Source organism: Cryptomeria japonica, chromosome 11 (assembly GCF_030272615.1).
Source record: "Cryptomeria japonica chromosome 11, Sugi_1.0, whole genome shotgun sequence".
Classification (NCBI taxonomy): Eukaryota; Viridiplantae; Streptophyta; class Pinopsida; order Cupressales; family Cupressaceae; genus Cryptomeria; species Cryptomeria japonica.
In genome coordinates, this window is record NC_081415.1 from 291,861,178 (window position 1) to 291,867,320 (window position 6,143).

The following is a 6,143-nucleotide window of genomic DNA, read 5'->3' on the forward strand; positions in this document are numbered from 1 at the left end:
TTTGGATCATTTTTGAGATATATATAGATGGCACCACTTTCTTTGATCATGTGATGTGTTATATGGATGCATGTTCTATGTGTTCTTTCTTTACTTTATGATGATGCAATGCTTAGATAGATGATATGATGCATGATGTATGCTTTGATATGCTGTGAGATGTATCTTGAAAATGAGATGTATGATAGCAATGTGAGATGTATTTTGAAAATGAGATGTATGATAGCAATGTGAGATGTATCTTGAAAATGAGATGTCTGATTTGATAATGATGTGAGATGTATCTTGAAAATGAGATGTATGATTTGATAATGCAAAATGATATGCAACTACTTTTGAAAATGATATGTAACTACTTTAAAATGATATGCAACTATGTTAAAATGATATGCAACTATGTTTTTGGAGCATCCTCATTCTGCATTTGTCATCCTGATATAACCATATGTTATTTTCTTTCGAGATAAGTATCATCATTGAGCATTGATTTGTTTGGGATATGTTGAAAATTTATACAAGCATAATGGTATAATTGAACCATAATGACCTGAGAAAAATTTACATGATGTTTGATTTTGCAAGATAGCACAAGTGTCAAGGTATAATTGAACCAGGACGACCTGAGTGTGGATTGCGTATAAACAGACAAGATTAAACCATTTGTATGTGTAAAGTGTCATCATGTCTTCAGTGATACTCGATGTATCACATCTTGAGACAAGTATTTACACAGTACAAATGATCACCTCCCAGACAAAAGACTAAGAAAATATTGGAGTTTCCCCATGATCTCTAGCTTTGAAGCATTTAGTGAGAAAATGTAGAGAATCCAATAGTTTAAAAAGTTCAAAATGCAAAAATAGTCAAGACTTTATGCGATAATGCAACATTTAGTACTTCAGAAAATCATCCATCTTTGGTATGTCTGTGATTCTTGTGTTGTTTTGCGATGAAGTGTAGTTTTGGTCATTAGATGTGATGTTTCTGAGTTTGGCAAAGAGTCTTGATGTCTTGAACGTGTTGCAAGTTTTGACAATTTATTGCCCCTAGTTGAGTGTGCCTCTTGATGTGAATACATTCAGTGATTCCCAAGCCATGGTGGAATGTGGTAAGGATATATGGATAGACCAGGATAGTGACTATGCTAAGTATGTCCTAAATGGATATTTGCTAAGTGTCGAGCGATGGCCGATAGTACTTTACTATAAGTTTATAGATGTAGATGGAGGAGCTGTTCTTTCACAATAGCGCCCGTTACCATGTTTTCACCAGTTGCTTTTATTGTACCTTTTTATTTGCTTTTTCTTGATTTTTTGATTTTTTTGCTTGTTTTTGCCTTTTTCGTGCATTAGACTACTCAAGTGTAGTATTTATTTAGATGAATGTTGTTAGTTGCTTCTTTGAGCACATCTCCTTCTGAGGTTGTGAGTTGATAGGCACTTGATCCATAGACTGATATGATGACATAGGGACCCAACCAGTTAGGTTCAAACTTCCCTTTCTTTTCTCGATCTTGTTGATTTCTTGGATTTTCTTTGAGGACTAGGTCACCAACCTTGAAGTTGCGAGGGATGACCTTGTGATTGTAGCTTCTACACATGTGTTGTTGATATGCTTTGAGATGAATGTAAGCATGTTGATGTCTTTCATCTAATAGTTCTAGTTCTTGTAGTCGATTGACCCGATACTCTTCATCTGGGATTAAGCCTTTTAGAGAGACTCTGAGAGACAGAATTTCTACCTCCAGTGGTAAAATAGTTTCTGATCCATAGACCAATGAGAAAGGTGTTGCTCCTATAGGGGTACAGATGCTGGTTTTGTATGCCCAAAGTGCTGGATTGAGTTGTATATGCCAATCTTTGCTTGCATCATTTATTGTTTTCTTGAGAATTTTTAGTATTGTTTTGTTGCATGCTTCAGCTTGACCATTCCCCTAGGGGTAGTATGGTGTAGAGAACCGATGTTGTATTTTGAATTGTTCACATAGTTCTTAGACATCTTGGTTTTTGAATGGTTGTCCATTATCGATGATGATGGAACTTGGAATACCATATCTGCAGATCAGATAGTTTAGGATAAAAGACACAATTTGCTTTCCAGTTACTATGGTCATTGGGACTGCTTCTATCCACTTGGTAAAGTATTCTGTTGCAGTTATAATGAACTTGTGTCCATTTGAAGATTGTTGGTGTAAATAATTATTCATCATGGATATTATTACACTTACTTAAGTTTACTTAGGAAATGCATTTCATAATAGTTTGGGTATGAGACACTTGGGTGTTTGTGCCACATTGGGATAGTGTGTGTAGGAGAAATTCCACCTTTTATGGTGTTGATCTTGTTGTTACACTCCACATTCAGTGGGTGATCCACCTCATGTGGACTATTATATTATTTCTCCTACCTACCCACACCTATTTCCTACCTACCCTTGTTTATTATTGAGCCACATGTCATGTTTGTGTGCTCACATATCCCTAGCCTTACCTATATAAGCAAGCTCATCTACATTGTATGTAATTTGATTATTGATCATTTTCTATTGATGAGAATACAGTTTATTCTTATCCTATATTGTGTCTCTATTTTGTACATTTCATTGAGCTCTTGATCTTGGCAAAATCTCACATGGTATCAAAGCAATTGGGGCTTCATTGATTCATCTTGAAGAGGCATTATTGCGACGTCAAGAGGCAGATCTGAGGAGTAGCATCTTTTGGAGGTGTCCTAGACCAGATCCGACCCCGCCATTGTGTCCAGAAGGCCATTTCCATAAATTTTGGTTATAAAGTCGGCCTATTTTGGTGAGAAAAAAAATTTCGCCAATTTTGCTAGTATTGTATAGATTTCAAAATTTTTTATTATATTTTTCGAAAAAAAAAAATCGAAAAAATCAAATCAAAAAAAAAAAAAAATCATCAAAATTTTTTTTTAAAAAAGAAGTTTTTTTTTGCATTTTTGGGGGGTCCGCAGACCCCCCCGTACTCGCAGTTTGCAGATTGCAGGTTTGCAACACTTGACAGCGTCGCTTGTACCTGTGTTGTACCCGTCGACCGCACAGTACACCGCCGAGCCGCTTGGTTGCCTCGACCGCCGCGCTGCATCTCCCGCCGTCCGTGTCGTGCGCCCGCAGGTCCCCGACGGAGTCTCCCGCCACCACCGGCTCCGCATGCTCGCCCGCCGCTGCCCGAGCGCCTCAGCTCCGCCGCCGTGCCGGCTCCTCCCGACATCGACACCCGACCACCGGTCTTCTCCTCTTTGGCGATCGTCTTGTCCACGTCGCCAGTCTCTCCCAATTCGTCAGCGACCACCCAAACCAGAGGACCCGCGTCCGCCACTGGCCCGCGGGTACAACCGGTGACACGTCACCTCCGTACACAGTGACACATCACCGCCTGCACCACACAGACATCTATACGTCTGCCACGTCATCTGCCATGCAGAGCTGCCCAGTCAGCAAATCTGTACGGTACGGCCTGCATAGTCATCTGCCACGTCATCAGTCCGTACAGTATGGACGCCCAGTCAGCAGAGAGGTGAAGTTTTGCGACGGTCATACGACTGTCAAATTTAACACATTGACTTGCTGATGTCAGTGCCACATCAGCATTTTTCAAAAATTTTGCAGGCCCCTCTCATTGAGTTTTTTGATTTTGCAGTTCAACTTCAAATGGCCATAACTTGTTCATTTTTTATCCTTTTTGGGTGCAATTTTTTTTGAAATGGGCTAGAATTTTGTGCTCTCCGCAGTGGTGAAGAATTTTCTTGATTTTGATGCATTGATTGTTCAAAAAATGTAGTTTTTGGTGACTGTACCTGAGTAATCCCAGTTTTTGCAACTTCAGAGGCTTCGTTTAGGGTCATACGACCTCATTTTCAGGTGCCATTTTTTTTGAAAGTGCGTATTTTTTGTCTACTTTCACATGATGCTATCAGAATGATGCCATTGTAAGTAGAAATTGTACTTTCAAATTTTGGCCATTTTTTACTCTCTTGGTACTTGTATATTTGCTTGAATCTCAGTTAGATTCATTGCACTATTGATTGAAATCTCTTGTATCTCATTTGAGAAGTTGTAAAATTTGCATCATAAGTCCACTTTGCTTTGTTTTGCATTTGGCTCATTGTAATCGCACTAAGTATAAAGTGCCAAAATCATCACTTTGGGGGGGGGTACTTTGATTGAGTGAATTTGGGGGGGTGTCTCTTGTGCTTTTGTGCCCTTGTGTTTCTTCCTTTTTGCTGCTATGGGTTCTTCTAAGTTTCCTCTCTTAACTCCACATAATTATGCTACTTGGAAAATTGATGCATGGAGTAAACTTATTGAAAAAGGACTCACTCATTACATTGATGGAACTATTGTTGCTCCCGCTGATCCTAAGGTTGATCCAGTTGGTCACTTGGATTGGCTCACTAAAAATATCATGGCAATTGGTACCTTAAGAAAGTATGTATCAAAGGATCTCATTTTTCATATTGAGAAGTGTACTCTAATCAAGGATGCTTGGCAAAAGTTTCAAGACTTGTATGGTCAAGTTGATGAGATTAGGGGATATCAAATTGATAGTGATCTCATCATGTTAGATCCCAAGAACTTTGATACTATACAAGATTATGTCACTAAGGCAAATGAGTTGAGGGCACAACTCAAAGATTGTGGCATTGATAAAAAGGATACTCAATTGATATTCAACTTGATAGGTAAGCTTCCACAAGAATATGCAGCATTTGTTTCTAGTTTCCAAACCCATAGGATGACAATGGGTTCAAGCTACAAAATGCCTACATTTGATGGTTTCAATGAAATGTTGATGATGGAACAGACTAAGTTGATAAGTATGGGCATTCTTAAGGCTTCTAAGTCTCAAGCATTAGTGGCAAATCAAGGGAACAAAGGAAATCAAGGAAAGGACAACTCAAACAAGAAGAAATGGCAATCAAAGCCTAAAGAAAAAGCACCATCTTCTCCACAACAAGGAGATTCATCCTCTTCCAAGAGAGATAATTCACCAAAGAGGGAGAGACCTACTTGTGCTTATTGTAAAAAGATTGGTCATGAGGAGCATCGTTGCCATTCTAAGAAGATTGATGAGCTCACACACATCATCAAAAACCATAACATTGATTTGCCTAAAGTCTACAAGAAGGATGATTCATCAACTTCCACTTCCTCACATTCAAAAGGAAAAGGGCAAGCATTCATGGCTTCTACAAGTGGGAAGACTCACTCTTTTGGAACAAGAAAAGGAAAAGCTCTATGTGCTACTATCAGTCATGATTCAGAGAGATGGCTTCTAGATTTAGGGGCTTCTCATCATATGGCATCTTCGTAGTCTATGTTCTCTACATTTGAGCCTTGCGCCATGCCACAGATTTTGATGGGCAATCATACATACATGGATGTGATTGGGAAAGGATCTATTGACATTGGGGATAACTCCTTCAATGATGTGTTGTGTGTACCCCACTTGACAAACAATCTCCTTTCTATCTATCAAATCACACATGGCGCAACTAAGAGAGTTGTGGAGTTCACACCTGACTCAGTTTTCATTAGAGACTTGGAGACTAGAGCTATCATTGCAACTGGGGTGGTTGATCATGCATCTCGGTTATACTCCTTTTTAGATTTTGTTGATGATGATGATTTCACATTTGATGATGATCACATTTCTTGTGATGGTTCAGATTTTAAGGAGAACTTTGGACACTTGAACATGGGGATTCTCACATGTGACCCCATTCTTGAGCCTTGTATTTCACCTCCTCATATTGATATCACATCACCTGTTGCACCTGATTATGCGGATAGTGTGACAGTTTTGCCTTCATGTGATTCAGTGCAGTTTGATATTCATTGTCTTCCAACTTCAGATTCATGGGATGATTACTTGATAGACATTGCAGGTTTATTTATGGAATCCTACATTGCAGATTTGGGAGACATCATTGATGACATTCATCTTCTCTTTGATGAAGGTGATCCTTCTTCGATTGTTGTGAGGGCACACTCTGACCCTCTTGTTCATTCTCTACATGATCATTTTTTCGAGGTTGACATGATTGTGGATACTTATGTACAGCAGTTGGAGGAGGTCTCTTTATGTTTTGAGGAGACATGTGAGTCTTTGGGACGTGTT